Source organism: Thunnus thynnus, chromosome 3, assembly GCF_963924715.1.
Source record: "Thunnus thynnus chromosome 3, fThuThy2.1, whole genome shotgun sequence".
Classification (NCBI taxonomy): domain Eukaryota; kingdom Metazoa; phylum Chordata; class Actinopteri; order Scombriformes; family Scombridae; genus Thunnus; species Thunnus thynnus.
The window spans coordinates 25987602-26005216 of record NC_089519.1 but is presented as its reverse complement, the minus strand read 5'-3'; the positions used below and the strand labels follow the sequence as shown (position 1 = coordinate 26005216).

At 38.6% G+C, this 17615-nt stretch overlaps 1 protein-coding gene across 1 annotated transcript in view; it reads left to right on the top strand.

Moving 5' to 3' along the window:
* fbxw7 (F-box and WD repeat domain containing 7) overlaps nucleotides 1–17615 on the top strand; it is a 126426-nt gene that overhangs the window by 12520 nt on the left and 96291 nt on the right. Inside the window, exons 2-3 of the mRNA XM_067584989.1 lie at nucleotides 617–767; nucleotides 8822–8898. The gene's annotated coding sequence lies outside the window, so the exon portion shown is untranslated. The remainder of the gene's footprint in view (nucleotides 1–616; nucleotides 768–8821; nucleotides 8899–17615) is intronic.

Genomic DNA, 17615 nt, shown 5'->3' with positions numbered 1-17615 from the left:
TACATTAAGTTCAGTAGTAAGTATGTCTAAGAGTAGCAGTAGATTATGTTAGTGTGATGAAGAATTTAAGGCACTATAGGAATGTGTTGCATTGTCATGGTAGGATATCCTCCCTCAGACCTGACCTGGGTGGCTTTCCGCCAGGGACGCAGACAGCTGGCAGCTCAGTTAAAGTGCCTTTAAGTCTATTAGCAAGGATAATCCTTGAGGGGAGAGTTGCAGTGAACAGAGTGAGCAAGCAAAACAGTCTGTCGATTCACTTTCCTCACTTTTGCCATCCGATTATGTCCCTAGTACTGCCCGCCTCCACCTATGCAGCCAGTCGTCCTCCAACACATGGCCACCATATGCTTTCTTCATTACTCCCCTAAAAGGAAAGATGGCCTCCCTAAACAAGACATAAACATGGAGCACACATAGGTTTTGTGTGATCTCAAGGTTTAAGCTCCAGTCGAACCACAATCTCTGTAAACGGTGTCTGAGGTACATTTTTTTGACATTACGAGGGAAAAAAGTTAACATGCATGTATGTTTTGTTTACTTCTCTACCCTCTCTGTATCTTTTGTACCTCACAGTTGTTTCACACCTTTGTTGCTTTCTCTGCTTTTTCTCCAGCCTCCCACCTTCCACCCTCATTGCCCCTGGCTCAGTTGGTGTCTCAGCAACACTTCAAAGGGGAAGGTCTGCGGCGCTGCAGATAACACGCTGTACCCTCAAGCACCAGCAAGGTCTTTCCAGAGCCCCTACGCAGTCCCTCAACTGACAGGTTTGGCCCCTTCTTTGTCTTGTAGGAAACCGTTTCTACTTCTCTTTTTTTTTTTTTTTTTCTTCAGTGATGTTTCTAGTGGATTTTCTGTTCGTCAGCACCTCTCTGACCACAATTTCCATTGTTCTAGAGAGCCCCAGGCTTGAATGTACACTTGAATTACATCGTCCCCTTGCAACATTTGTATGCAGTTGGGGAACTGGACAAGATGAAAAGGAGTTACTTGCTGGTATTTTGTTAGGAGTTTTATGGCCTATTATTGTACTCTTTTCACATAGGTGGAGTCTTAAGATTATTTCTGTGAAAAAAGGAGATACCCTGGTCAGGACTTTAACACCTGATCTGTATTACCTATTTAAAGGCCCAAACCTTTTACAGCATGAGAGAAGTTTGTTGAATGGGATGCACAAGTGTTCAAATTTCTTTTCACATGTGGTGAATACTAGCAAATATCATTAACAATATCTATACAGTAGGGGTATAATGGTACGTGTATTCGTCCCGAACCGTTCGGTAGAGGACATTCGGTTCAGTACGCAACTTTCCTCGGTTTGGTTTGCTCCATGACCCAAACAATTGCTGTCAAAATAGTTTAATAATGCACTCACTCCGACATGCAGAACGATACTTCTAGGGCGCATTGTATGCTAGCTGGCTACGTTACTCATGCTCATGTAGCGTCACTGCCGTCAGAGTGACAAACAAAAGACCAGAGCTGGACGATCCTCCCATGACATTGACTGAGTACAACACTGTTATTAAAATATGTGCAGTTATCTCCGTATTTAAACAAAATCACGTCTCCCCGTCCCCCTCCTTTCTCTGTGATGGTCGGTTTTTCACTCTGCCTTTGAGTAAAGCCGTTCACAGAACAACTATAAACACATTTAATTTCCAACGTGGTCGGACAACATGTTGTAAGAACCGGTTCTGAGTGACCATAAATCAGCATAAAACAGCCGTCAGCAGGTGGCCTGACTCCTTGCAAGAAACAGAAAAGTTGTTTTTCTTTTCCACTCCAGCACAACTAAACTGTTTCATTAATAGTTGCAACTTACCTTGTGAGGCAGCTATATTCGCGAGATCACACGAGAATCTTGTCAGGCTTAAAGTTATGCGCTTGTGTCTGAACCACCGGTGGTTTTGACCAATCAGTGTCTTACCAAACCAGGACCTCAAAATCAAGGTATATACAGAACCGTGAATTTTGTGTGCCGTTACACCTCTACTATCAAGATATTTGGGACTGATGACAGAACATTAATTTTGGTGTTGATGTCTACCCTTTTGTTTACATTTGGGTCACAGATTGTACCTTTTTTTTTTTAAGATTAGAAATGACTTATCTGATCCAAATCAATTAATATTTCCTGTTTTGAATGCTTCTTCATTAAACCCAGTAAAAGGCACCAATTATGTCTCATAAGTAAATGTTCCTTTCAAAACTGGACTTGCACATTGAAATATTTACCATACTGCTAGTGACTTAATATTGAGATGATAATTGAAAAGTTCTTTGTAGGCTGAGATCAAATCATCTTGTAATGTCAATGCCTAACCCCCACAAACACACTGGACAATCATGGATAGGCGCCAGTGAAGTCTATGTTAGACTACTGAAGTATTTCGCTAATACTCAAAGACATGGCATCTGTTGGCTTATCAGAGTTTCCATGGCAGCAGCACATCGCTGCTCAGGTTCCTCATGATTTCCTCTGGGATGAAACGCCTCTTAAGCTGCTCTCCAGGACCATCTTTGTCCACCTGTGGATTTCTAGGGCACAACCTGTCTCTGGTGATACAAGACTGCTGCACCAGAATGTTTTAAACCAGATGGAATCTTGTCAAACATACAAACAATATGTAATATACAGTACAGTGGTGGTAGTAGCACCACTTGATGTCATGATGTAGAGAAAATAAGAATTGTAAAACAATGTATGGAAAGGTCTGTGTAACCTCTGATAATAGCTTTACTTAACTAGTTTTTGGCAGTTACAGGAAAATGTCCCCACTCTGAACAAAAGAAGACTGAAGACGGTCAAGTTATGTGTGTTTATTCTCTGCTAGTCGACTCATGTTGGTACTCGCTCTTCTCAGCACCTTGCAAATAGATCATTCATTCTATAATATTTAAAAAATAGGAATAATTGCTTTTTCAGATAATTATCTTGCTATATGTGATTTCTTTATGGGGCTGCAGCTAAGTTTTATTATTTATTTGATCTTTTATATTTTTGATTAATTGATTAATTGTTTGGTCAAAAAAAAAATCTGAAAAAAAAAAAATTACACCACAATTTCTTAGAGCTCAGTCAAGTCATCAAATGTTGACGAACAGTCAAAACCCCAAAACTATTCAATTGATAAAAATAGGACCGCAGCAAACAATTGTTTTCATTATCGATTAATCTGATTATTTTATAGATTAATCAATTAGTTGTTTGGTCTTTTAAAATGACAGAAAATGGTGAAAAATGTCGATCACTGTTTCCCAAAGCTCAAGATGATGTTCTCAAATGTCTTGTTCTGTCCCAACTAACAGTCCACAACACAAAGATATTCCGTTAACTATCACAGATGACTAAAGAAACCAGAAAATATTCCTACGACTACTTGATTAATCGATTAATCGTTGCAGCTCTAGATAAAAATGTAAGCAATCAAGTAGAGCTGCAACGATTAGTTGATCAACAGAAATGAAATGCTTGAAAAATGACCTCGACGATGAATCGATCATCAAAATAGTTGCCAATTAATTTTCTGTTGATCGATTAATCGACTTATCATTACAGCTCTAGATTTTTACATTCCGATTACTTCTTCATCTTTAAAATTATGGCTCATTATCTGTAGCTTTTAGCAAATAATTTACTGTTAAATGTTTACAATAAATTACCTTCAGCAGCATTTGTAAGTTACGGTAACTCTGGTGAATTTCATGGAACATCTAACTGAATCTAAGCTCATATTTATGAATTCATACAGAGAAAACCTACTTTTACGACTTTCATTTTGATCATTGCTTCACCCTCAAAGTGTCAAAAATGGTCGATCAACTAGTGGAGGCTCATTTAAACTCTGTCTGCCAAAGCTTCACATTATTTTTTCTTTCAATAACAACAATAATAATAAACTCAGAATCAACAGCCAAACATGCAGGATCTTCTCTCATTAGTTTCTGTTTTGCTTTTTTTGTTTTTTTCACTCCCCATATCTGAAATGTGAGCATGTTTGCTGCGGAAATCATTCTTTTAACAGACTCACAGCTGCAGACAGTGTCATGATTGTGATGGTCAGGTCTCAGTTTCGTGGTGTAGAAAGCTCCTGAACTTGGAGGAAGAAGCTGTTGAGAAGGTGGGGTTGGAGAGGAAATGAGGCTGCATTCCTGCAGTGATTTATGAAGTGTCTTTCATTCTCTTTGTACTGTTGGCTAGTTTGCAGCTGCTCCAGACAGTTCACTGACTTCAGTAGAGCTAAACCCATCTCTCAGCCTAAATATTGAAAGGAAGTCATTAGTTGCCATATGAGCAAATTTGATACTGGGTGGTAGGTTGTGAATGCTGCAAATTTTATGATTCACCGGCGGCTCGCTCGTGTGTTTCCTTTTTGCTTTTCACTAATCCATCATCCACATCTTGCCCCTGTGTAGCTTTATGCAGAATGAAGCTAACAGATTTTTTTCCCCCCCTTGGCATCCCAAAATTTTGAGACTGTGGTTTTCATTCACCAAGGAAGCTCTCATGTGGATCACAGCGCTTCAAACTAAATCCTGACAAACTACAGACTGAGTCACATCTTAAGTCTGGGCCCCATGTGACTAGATGAGGCCTGTTTTATTATTAATCTGAATGAGACTCTTACCTTCCATCTGTTCCGGCTAGCACCGCCGTGTAAAAACATGTCAACCAGACTGGGCTTGAAGTTCACACCTGCAGCAGGAATTAAAGACATTCTTGCAACAACTCTCAGGGTTGTCTTGACTATGTTGGAGCAGCAGAGTTCAGACAAAGTGCCAAATATGATGATCATACAAGAATTACAGGCAACAAGGTAAATTACAGTAAGTTGAAACATTTTGTGCCAATGTTGTCACTCACATTTGCCACTCCAAAGAAGGATTGTTAAAAGGCTGTTTTACATGGAGAGGAGTTGATATTCTTATTATATTTCATTGTACATCCTCCAAAAAACACAAAAGGCAACACAATTAAAGCTATTTAAACTACAAGCCCTTATTAATATTAATTTATGATGTCATCTTGTGCTGCAGCATATTGTGATGGGTGTTTTTCTCTGTTTTATGATAATTTATATTGAAATAATTGGCAGATTATAAAAGATAATATAATAATTGCAGCCCCATTCTATTCTGAAGAAAGCCCAGTGCAATTATGTTACGCTTGTATTGATTTTTAGTATGTCATGGTACTTCTCAGCGTCACCTTATTTTGGGCATGTAAAATATGTCATTATTTTGTTATGTAATAACAATTATATGTATTTTTGTTATGTAAGAGATTCAAACATCAGACTATTGAAAAAGAGGCCTATCATTTCGTCTCTAAAGAAATAAGTGGAGAAGTTCTCACAGCTTGCATTGTTAACCATTTCTCTCTGCTAAAAGAGGGCAAACTCTAAACGAGCACAATGATTTTGTTCACTGAAGACGGTTGCATAACTCTGTCCTTCTCTCTCATATTTTGAGCAGAGTTACTCAAACTGAACCGAGGCCAGAAAACACGGCAGTTGCATTCCACCATGTGGACTCACTTTATTTGGCACAACCAGACACAGCTGACCCAGACTGAAGTTGCAGGCATCCATAACCTCTGCACTTGCCTCACTCAAAGCCTCTGGGACACATTCAGAACTTTTTTTTTCCTAGAAAGCTCTGGGTTATACCACCTGACAAAGGAGTTAAAAAGTGGCTTATTTTGTTTCTGAACACAGGAGTTGGTCAACATGCGGCTCATGGAGAGGGCAAGACAGAAGCAGCTCCTTTTGGTACTAGAGACCTCTCCATGCCCGTTCCAACATATCCATTATTGAGAAGAGGTTTTCAGAGAGCAAGCTCTCTAGTATAGCCCCCAGTATCATGAATAAATGTATACTTGTTGGAACACTGACTCTGGCTGGGTACTAAATCTTTTTTTAATATTGAAAGTAGACTTTGATATACAGTAGGCCTTCTATGTGCACCTCGCCTCAGCTCTGTGTGTTTCATTTATGGCTAAACCAGGAGGGTGTAATAATGCTTCATGTGTTGTGCTGCTCTGTTTGCTCTAGTGTAGGAAGCACAGTCACTGATAACATTTTAGTTTGGTGTTACACTGAAAAACGACAGAGTTATCAATACACGTAATTGTCATCTTCATGTTTTAGTGTTTCTGTTTGGTGTTTTTTCTGAAAAAAATGTCTATTTTTTTCTTATTGTATCTTAAAAGATTCATTTTTATTGTGTTATAGTCGCTGTGTTGACTTTTCACAAGCCCAGTTGTTGCTTAAGTGGTCTGCCTAACAAAAAAATGGTAAATGAACATTGTGAAAAAATAATTGCAAATTGCACATTGTCGTATTGTTCATTTGATGCTCATTTAACAAAAATGTCTTCCCTAAAACTCACAAACAAGTCTGATTACTGTCTTTCGCAGTCTGGTAACACTCATCACATCTGGAAAAATCCACCAGTTGCTTTGTGCAACCTCATTGTATACTGAAAAAAGAGCCTCTTTGCAACTTCAGTCCTGCATTTCATTGCAAATAAAGTTTATATGGCTCAGACTTTTGAATTGTCAGGCTCTCCGTCTGTCAACTGTCCTTCTGTCTCACGGTTATCAAATGTCAAACAGCTGGATAGCCTGTCTGGGCATCTGTTCATTTCCCAGAACTCAATGTCCATATCCAGTTTTGTTTACGTCAACTTAGAAATCCTATTCTCTCTACACAGGCCAACTCCTTGGCTCTGCTGGGGAGTCTAGTGGGCCTAATTATGTTTGCAGGCAGCTGCTCAAAACTAACATCTCAATTTCTCACATTAAAACACCTTAATCTGAGTTCTGACCCCCTGTTGAGCAAATTATACCCAAGGGTACAGAAACAAGCTAATCACTATTCAAGGATTTGTACGGTGTTGATTCAAGTTTGGGAATTTCAACATTTGAGCATATGGATCGGGTTAGAAGGATCACAAGGACTCTTGGGACAAGAGTGCTAGTAGCTCTGCGGGTGTTGACTAACTCATTCATGGCCAGAAACAGATCTTATCCAGAAGTGACCGCTGTCTCCACTTTAAAGTCTAACTGAAATTAAAATAAATTTTTACTAAGAAGTCAGTTCTTGGTGTGTGTGCTGACTTGTGTATGTATTTGGTCAAAACTGTAATTGCCAAAAAACAAGACATGTAAGTTTTATGCATTTTTCTGCAGCTCTTCAGGGGATTGATACTACTGACAATGTTGTTGTTGTTGTTGTTATTTGATTGATGCATTTTCTAAAAGTAGTTGGTTATATTGGTTCAGTTCCAGCAGGCAGATAACCAGCTGTGGGGCCGTTGTTCTTAGCCATCACTTAGTCCCATCATCCCATTAGACAATTAATCGATTAATCAATCATCAGAAAATTAAACGACTACTTTGATAATCGATTAAACATTTTTAGTCATTTTTTTAAGAAAAAGAAGGTAGGATTCTCTGGTTCCAGCCTCTCAAATCATTATAATATATAACATATATATATAATAATATAATACAAATGGTTTCTTTAGTCTTCCATGATAGTAAACTGAATATCTTTGGACTTTTGACTGTTGGTCGGGACAAAACAAGACATTTGAGGATGTCTCTTTGGCCTGAAGGAAACGGTGATATTTTTCACCATTTTCTGAAATTTTATAAACCAAACGACTAATCAAGAAAATAATCAGTAATGAAAATGTTTTAGTAACAGCCCTACTCTGTGTGTTACTCTGTGTGTTACTCTGTGTGTTACTCTGTGTGTTACTCTGTGTGTTACTCTGTGCGTTGCTCCGTGCGTTGAATCACAGGGTAACCTACAGAGTGCTTGGGTTAAAGGAATATTCGTTGCTGTAAGTTTTTACAGTCTGGTCATTTGCCGTCACCATAACTGGACCCATCAAAGACGGACAACTAGCTAACTCACACCCTCACTTTGTCCTTTTTGGGACGACTACAGCACCGAGTTTGCTGATACTGCCGATAACTCAACAAGAACAAAAAGTAACATTTAGTGGGAAAACAGTGGTAACATTAGCAACCTAGGCTAACTCGTTTCCACTTTTAGAGTGGGATACAAACTTAACAGCACAATAGTTCCTCCCAAATGTTGTAATCACCAACTGTTGATAATCAGCGGTATGCGAAAACGGGGAATAAAGTCTTGCATTAGTGTTTGTAGGCTGTACAGGGCCATGACATGCTACAGGCAGTAGAGCACCACAGAAGTTTACAGCGTGTTTCCTAGTAACGCCCAAACCCAGCCAAACCCAAGAAGTCTTGAAGCATGTTTCCACAAATGTGTCCAAAAATAGTTTTATCTTTATGTGAATAAACATGCACAGCAGCTGCAGTCCCATTGTAGTTTATACTTCCTAACACAAAGAGTGAGGAGCATTTAAATTTCACTCTGACTTTAAAATTGTAACCAAAAAAAAAAGGGCAGCATCATGTTAATACTGTGTGTGTCGTACGCTGTTTTGCCAGCAGCTGCCCCCTGTTCACTTCCCATCAGACGAGACAGAGGAAGAACTGACACATCTGTGGCGGTGACTCACTCGTACGTGCTGATGCAGGTGTCGTATGTTGTGCCAGGTTGATGAATTGTTGTGTTGTAGAGTCGTTGGCAAACCTATTGAAGAATTGGCGTGTTCTGTCAGGGTTTTGGAGGATGAACTGCGAAATCCTTTCATTCTTATCTCACTACTCGGGCCCTGCTGCTTTCTCCTCTCGAATTCCACACGGCCCCATGGCTTCTTAACCCTTTGATGACCTCTGGGATTGCTGCACTGACGGCTTTTTCTCACTCTTTGTCCACAGGAAGAATCAAGCCTTAGAGTGGGATCTGGAGTGGAGAAGACCAATTGTGGCCTGAACAAAGACAGACAGAGAGAACTGTAAGTAAACACTGCAACTGTGTGAACTCGTCAGGGGTCAGGAAGTTTTTTTGTGTGTGTATGCAGCTTGTGCTTATCGCATAAGTTTACACACAGGACTAGTGAGAGTTGTGGTTGTTTTGAGTGAGTGAGAGTGCACATGTATTGTTTTGTAAATGACAAAGAAGCCATCTAAATTGCTCCTGGGTGTATCATAGCATATCTGAATCTTTGTTTGCGTGTTGGATCAAAATATGCAGTGGCTGCAGATTTCAAAGCCCCTTTCTCAGCTCTGCTTTGTTGCTGTCATATATTCTCTAAATTGAGAGCTATATAGTCATGAACAGCATTTTGTTGACAAGCAATGTTTTCAGGAAATAAAACCTGGAAGGTGTTGAACAAAGTAAACATGGATATTGTGAAAAGGATGATAACCGATATGGGAGCTTCTTCCAATGAAAAGTAGTCCAGCAGACTTCCAAGTTTGTGCTTTTATTGTCAATGTATAGGTTTATAGGTATACATTATACAAGGCTTAAGTTAAAATGTTAGAGTTTGTTATTAGGTTTTGTCAACAGCTGACAGGATATGAGCTTTCACCCAGTTGTTTCCAAGCAACACATTTACAATGATATTAGCTGTTAACAAGTTTATCACACGTTTATCACGTCGTCAGCCACCAAACATCACCTCTCAACCTGCAGGAAACATTGGTTTTAATAAACTACTGAACAGTTTGTCAGATATGTAACAGCAGAATCCACTAAGTGCTTTACAAAAAGGGATCAATACATTAGCAAGACTATATGATGACATGAAAATTAGAAGCGCAAGATGAGAAAAGAAACATGTACAATTAAGATCATGTGAGTACAAGATTGAAGGTGAACACAGTCAAAACAAGTACATGAAAACGTATCTATGAAGTGTTTTACACTAGTGTAAGTATCTCAGACAGTGTTGTGCAGCCTTGTTTTTCATGACTTTTGAACAGTAGGGGACTGGTGGTGTGTGCTGAATCACTTTCTTTGGTTTCTTTTTATGATTCCAAAAATAAAATTATAAAATATAAAATGAAGATAAAGATTATATTTTTAAGTAATCCACATGCACAACCACATGTCGTTGATTAAAAGCAGAAACCACGTTTAACTTCAGAGCTACTAGCGATACATTTTATGTATTTCAGAACTGTTCACATGCCTTTTTGTAACTTGCATAAAACTTCAATCTCAATCTTGATGTGATTATTCCTTCCCAGTTTTTTACTTTACTATGAAATGCGAAATGTGTGGTCAAAAGTTAAAGAGCTGGGGAAAAAAAAACCCTATACTGTAACAAAAGCCTCGATTGTACAATATGTTTCACATTAGAGGCCTTAATGGCACGCCATCTCCCTCTTTGAGGATGTGCAAGCCATGTGTCATTTAATGGAACAGGGGGGAAAAAAAGTACCACAGAGATAAAAGAGGACAAGAAAATGATTGCCTGAGTGGATATACGGAAGACCCCACCCAGTGTTTTATTGTCAGCATCGCAGGCAGGATGCTGACCTTTCACACTTGTGCACGAGACACAGTGGAAGTTGTTGGAGTTGTTATGAACTAACAGGAGGGGAATTCATTCAGGGACATTATTGGTGTATGTTGGTCATTTGTGGAAGAGTGTTTGTGCAAGCAGGGAATTGGAAAGACAAGATAATTCCTGAGAAAGTTCGTATTCCAACTTTATGTCTGTACTTGGGACGTTTGCAAGGATAATTTTATCTTTTGGAAAGGGAATCTTGCATAGTACAAAGGCAAAGTAATCAAACTTGTCCAATAATGACACACAGATTATTGTGTACTGCACATGTAGTCTTGTCAGAAGTTACTCCAGGACCCGAGACATATAGTTAATTTCAAAGAATGTGTTTACTATGTATTCACTGCTCAGAGCTGTGAGGGTTTTTTTTTTTCTTTACTCAAAGCCAAGAACGTGGCGCAAGTCTTCAATTATTCATCCGAGGCACGCACCAGTGAATTAAAGGTAAAGTGATAGCACATACCAGCGCCTTGCTTGGCTCGCTGCTGCATTTTTAAAGTGTGGACTGGCACTCAAATGTCAAAATGTTAACATCGTCTTCCTCCTAAAACGGTCACCCTTGTCCAAGGGACCGGATAAAGGAAATTTGATACGGAGTTTGAATAATTCAGGCTGATGGTTTGGGATTGAATTCTCAGCCAAGTTCAACTTCCCCGTTTGTATCCCAGTGCAGGTTCTTCCTACCTTCCTCTGGCAAAAAAAAAAACTGTCCGTAAAGGATAAAATGAATAAGAATCAAGTTATTTGTTGTTGATCTGTATCACTCCTGCGACACAGAAGATACAAAGCAGCTGCAAAGGTGTCATTAAACATGTGATTATTCAGTGGAGTCTGTGGTCTGCATGCAGCAGCTATAATCTGGTAAACCAAATTCTTTGCATGGATGATGAATTTGTCTGTTAAAGGGAGGAATGTCCTGTGCCAAAAAAGAGACAAATATCTTCTCAGAAAAATAAATATCTTGAAACCAAATAACTTTGATATTTGCCAAGTCATTGAGCTGTGCATGCTTCTGCTTGCTACCTTCTTTGGAAGAGATTTAGCTCTTGAGGTTGAATATATTATTCTGGAAAAGAAGAATAATATCTGTGAAAAGGTGACTGTATACTGCAGTATACTTCCTGTAGGAAGAAGTGCACTGCTGTCATTTCCTGACAAATTTAAATTTGAAACGGCTTCCTAAGCAGACTGTTGAAAGAGACTGAGATTTACTGTAGCTATCCTCTGTGTCACTCCCTAATCAGTCCCACACCTCTCACCCACTCATTCTCTGTAAATAATTCAGAACAACCTTTTGCCTGCACTAGAGAAGAACATACACACAATTGATAATGGAGGATGGCTGGGGACAGTCAGAATCGCTGCTGATGCACATTTCAGAAGTCGGGAAAAGTTTAAATAACTTTCACCACAGTTAATATCATAACATTAAATTTGTATTAAAATATTCAGCGAGTAAATTCCCACAAGCACAAATTAAACACTGCTAAAGTAAACGGAGTGTATGGCAGATGTAAAACTGAAGATAAATAAGGTGCTCTATGTATTATATTTAAACAAATAGTGCAACTGTTGTCTGTGTGGGTAAGCGCACCGTATGAAAATGAGTCATGACCTTCTGTCAGTGGGTCAGAAGAGACAGTAGTCACCTTGTTAATGAGGTTAAACCGTCCTGTATAGTTATGTGGACTAAAACTGCAGTTTTTAATGATATCCTTCCAAGAATATTAACTTGACTAAGTGATGGCTGACACAGAAGATGAGAGGAGGTAACACATCTCCAGCTTGTAGCTTTAATTCTTTTCTATAATGATTTTTGTGGTTGAAGCCTTTAGCTCACCACTGTGTTGTTGGACCGGTGAGGGGGCCCATAATCAAATTCACAGTTCAGTTTTTTCCTCATTGTTATCTGAAGCCAGTATTGCTGTAGTATATATTACACGATTAGAAGTGCAACAACAACAACAACAGATGGGTGTCAATGTGAAGATCTGTATCGTCCGTTGAAGGGTGTGGTTGACACTCTCTCAGTCATTCATGCATCGGAGACCCCGTTGAAAACAGGAAATCCCAAACACAAACTCCACCAACGTTGTCCCTGTGTTGGGGAGGCAGGAAGTTGTCACTCAGCAGGACCTCTTTTTGCCAAGCCATGCTGACTTTTCTTAATATTTGTTTATGTTTTTATATATGTTATATGTGAATTTATATTAACAGTCACAGCTACCACCTTCATCACATCACAAATTTGCCCTTTGAGAGACAGTTAGTTAGTTGTAATCCTGCTTGAGTTTTCAGTCTTTGCCCACTAGAGTGCAGCCTACTCAGAGAAAATAGTCTCTGACAGCTCCATCATATGATCTAGTCATGCTGAGGACACACAAATTATTATTTGTGTTTTAATTTGTACACTTTTATCTTTGTTTAAACAGATACCGGATGTATTCCTTTCATATAACAGGATACAAACTCAACACAAACACTGAGGATACACATTTCCATACACCCAACTTTATCAGTATTCTTCCTTTCAGTGTGTCAGAATTTGGGAGCTTTAGTATAATTGAGGGCCTAATTTGCGAGCCCACTTAAATGTATCAACCACTAATTGGCTTGAGGAGATTAATGGCGCCACGGTAATTACCGCCCATTTGCCACTTGATTAACCACAGAAATAATTTGTCAACAAGTCCAAATCTTTATGCTTTTTCAGAAGTGCATTGCATTAGGAGATTTAAATACTGCAGATGAGCTAAATGTTTGGAGAATAATTTACCTTAGTCAAGTTCTGTTTCTTGGTTCTGACTTAATGATTTTGTTGTTTTGTTTGGGGAGTTTATAGATTCTTTCTTTGTCCACACTGGATACAACAGTCTACCTTAATCAGGGTTCGAGATAACTGATGGTCCGATGGCCTGGGTCCAGTAAAAGTTAACGCAGGGCAAGTTGGTTTGCAGTCACTGGTCCGTCCGGGCCAGTGGCTGCCAATCAGAGCAACGTGTGTACAGTTTAGGACGAGGGGAGGACATTTCTCTTCATTTGATAATTTTAAAAGTAAAGTTAGGCTTTGCTGTTGGCTTCCTGACTCATTTTGTAAAAAGAGAGAGAGGAGGAGAGCGAGCAGCAGTAGAGAGAATAAAGCGGTGAATGAGAAAAATAAAACATTATTTTCTGATTGTTTCACGGCGGTTACGTTCTAAAGCACAAATAAATAACCAAACACTCAACAGATGATTTACTGCAGAGACAGATGCTCTTAGTCTCCGTTTCATTTTCCTCCTCTTCTATCTTTCATTTTCCTCCTTTCGTCCTCCTCCTCCTCTTCATTTCTCCTTTTCATTCATTCATTACAGTTCAGCTCCATATCTGTAGTGGACAGGTGGCTTGTGGAAGCAGACAGAAGGAGCTTGGAGTGAACACACGCACACAAACAAACGCCATTATGTCCTTTCTGTCACTGTTCTATTTTTATGAGTACGTTGTTTTAGTTCTTGACACAAGAGTCTATTATCAAGGTCATCCATACTCGCTGAAATGTTATTATCGTAAATTCTCTTCTCTTCTCCATATCGATTCCATACTCTCTGGCTTTACACAAATATGGAGAAACCTACATTTATGCATTCATTTACTGATCCAATATGTGCCTAATTTTATATTTTGCATATTTGTATAATATATCAACATAACATATCTATAACTAACGGAAAATAACCAAATATAAAGAGAACTTAACTGTTGTATGTATTATGTATACAATGAATATATCACCAAAATTATGGGAAAAACAAAGAGTTATTTTCATTTTTTGGCTGCTGGGTGTGTGAGAATATACAAGGGGCCAGTAAAACTCTGATCTACTGGGGGAAAAAATGTTATGTTGGACACTGTTAATGTCTCATTAGTGGCTGCACTAACCTTCTTAATAGAGAGCACGCTGTTGATTTACTGGACATCAGTCACGACAATCAGAATCGGCTTTATACATAGGAGAAGTAATAGGCTTTTAAATGACTTTACATATATATCATGACATGCAATAATATTAAGACACAATATGATTTTATGACAAAACTATACACGTTTTGTTTAGTTGTGTGGGTAGGAGCTGTGAACAAAATATTTCTCAAATGTTTAAGATATTGTCACACATGCTGCTAAGAACATGTTTTAAATCTGACTTTATTAAACACAAGTCAAATCAGATATCGTAGACCATTAGTAATAGTCAAAGCATGTTTTTGCAGCTTATTTAAATGCCAATCAGATATTATTAATTAGTACAATTAGTTCCATATAGTGAGATATATAGCTTTTATAATAAAGAAGAGCCCTGGTGCTGGATTAGCCTTCTCTATCAGCTTATACCCAGAGTTTAAGTATAAGAATCATTGTTGGCAGAGAAAAAAGTGTAATTGGTACATCAAAACATATTTGTGCAGTCTGGGAAGCAGCTCAGAAGTAAATATTCATGGTTTAAATGCCACTATGTAATAAAATGTTATCTTTCAGTAAGAATAATGGCGAGAGGCCCGATATGGGTATAATTAGGGATAACTTAAAGTGAATTGGAGTCAAAGTTTTTTGGAAATAGAATTATTAATGTATTTCTGGGAGTGCTAAAATAATTTTTGAAGCTACAAAACTTTGAATCTCTTACACATCGGGCAGATTTCTCTCTAATCACAAACTGTCTGTGCTGTTGACACAGACCTCCGACATGCTGAGACACATTTTAATGCTCCCTTTTTTCAGCAAATATCCAATTTAATAAACCGTGAATGCAGAAACATCAATTTACAGTTTTAAAGTGCAATGAATTGGGCTAATTAAAGGTTATACATGTGTTGATCACAATAACTGAGGTTGAATGTGAGTCTTTTTTTTTGTTTTTTTTTGTTGATAATGAGCGCTATAGTCTTCAAGACAGTGATGTATGAAGAGATCGTTTGTAATGATGTCGCTTTTTAGTAGACAATGGAAGATGAGACGACGATGACGCAGCTTTTTTTTCGTGCGGCAGTGCGCTTGTCTGTGGTGAAATGAGCTCAGTTATCATCATGCAGGTCATGGGTCGACTTCATTTGTCATTGATGTTGAATTTAAAATACAAAAGGCTGCGATTGGCCTTCGGGCTACTGTTTTGTTTTTACATCATCTGCTGCATATGGATTCCTCAAACTAATCTAGTTGCCTTTCATTTTTAATGTAATCTTGTAGGTCTCAGAGGGTTATCATCCATTCATGGCCTTCTTATACATATAGTGAGATTTTTTTCCTAATTTTTAATCTAGTTAATGATAATAATGGTGGTATTTTAAAGTTTTTTAAAAAAATATAATTTGCACACTGCACTTCTTGTAAACTCTTTAACAGCTTTGTCCAAGGACTGAGTCTTCTCATTGACTGCAAGAAAAAACCCACAGATCATTACAGAGCACAGTATTGATCAGCTTTTGTTCAGTTAATGCAGTACTGATTATTGGTTGTGTTGGTAGACTGTAGTGTTTATATAGTAATTTATGTTGTCATTTTTTCATAAGACAAATAATAATACCGTGTCACATCATATGCTAGTTTAGTTGGCCCACAGGGGTTTAATGCTCCCTATAGTTGCTGCATGTTAAAGCTTTCTGTTGTAATGTCTTCCCTTTGAAACCCTCTGCTATGGTGCAGTGAGTCTCCGCTTTATGGATCAATATTGAAGCAGTGAGCTGACACAGTGATAAGCAATATTCATAAATAATGAACAGGGCACCCTTTCACCCTGCCTTGTCTTTCAGTCTTGGATGAGAAAAGAGCAAAACGGTGAAAACGCAGCTTATTTTTGCTTATGGAACACTTGTGATTTAAGATGAAGACACTGTGGCGTCTTGATGTGCTGCTTCAGCTCACAATAAGCTGCCGCATATATTAAATGAAGGCTGGACTTTATTAATGCAACCCTCTGTCCTTGTTCCAGTTTGACATACTAGATTGTTTCTGATGATTTAGTCTCTGTGCTTTCTTGTTCAATTTCTCCCCTGATGTACTGTTTGTTCCGGGGAGATGGCAACCTGGTGTTTCAGGAAATCTCTGTTGCAGTGAATCACAGTGAGGTGTCACCTTTTAGTAGCACTACTATCAACAGCACAAAGATGTGCCAGTGAGCGAGCACAGAGAACAGCTTTAAGTGCTTCATTATTACTCTTCCCACCCCGCCACCTTTTATGTTGGGCGCAATCGGCAGTCGGTCACAGCTGCACACTAAAGCATGATGCACTTCACCCAAATAAATGGATGGAGCAATAACATTTCTTGTCATTTTTGCAATATCCCCCTGAAAAGAGGCTAATGGCAGTCGAATTTAGAGTGCGATTTTGAGCCAGTGCATTGAATACTGAACAGGATGGACAGCCCAGGTGCAAAGTCCTCTCTGTGGATGTACACTTTAATTGTCCTCTTTGTAAGTGTATTATGTATTGAACACAGAGCAAATTTTAGAAGCAGTATAGTCGTGTATATAAAGTCAATGTGGAGAGGTGAATAGATGCAAATTCATTCTAGGTGGCTAGAATTAAGATGAAGCATCTGTCCGAGTCTAACAATAGAAAAAAAGACTTAAAGTTGTTGAAGTGGTCACATAAACACAGACACATGAGTGTCAGTCAGTTCATACATTGCTAGCTAGCTACAGCTAATCTCTACACAGTCAGAACATTGACTTTGGCCACAGATTGCAAAAAAACATTCCAGCAGTGAAATTCACACAAAGGAAGTTTTTTTATGCTAACTTCTCACTGGGGTTTAGGGAAAACTTGTTTCAGTTACAACTGTTCTATTTTTAGATTCACTTGTTGCACTTGTAGGATGGAGGATGATGATGCTGCGTATCTATGTGATGCATGCCAGCACACACGTAACTTCAAACAAAACCTGCCCACTAGAAAGAAAACATTTTGCCACTTAGTTTAGTTTTTCACAGTTTAAAAAACGCCCTGAAACCTCACCAAAAAAAAGAAAAAATCAGCCAACGTGTTGACTTTGCCTGGCAACAGATTGTTGCTACGTGCAGCTCTGATTATTTAGTAATACTCTTAACTGTTTGAAGACATGCTTCTACTGAAGTGCTCTGCACAGACAACGATTTATTTGGAAATCCCTGCTGATTCTTG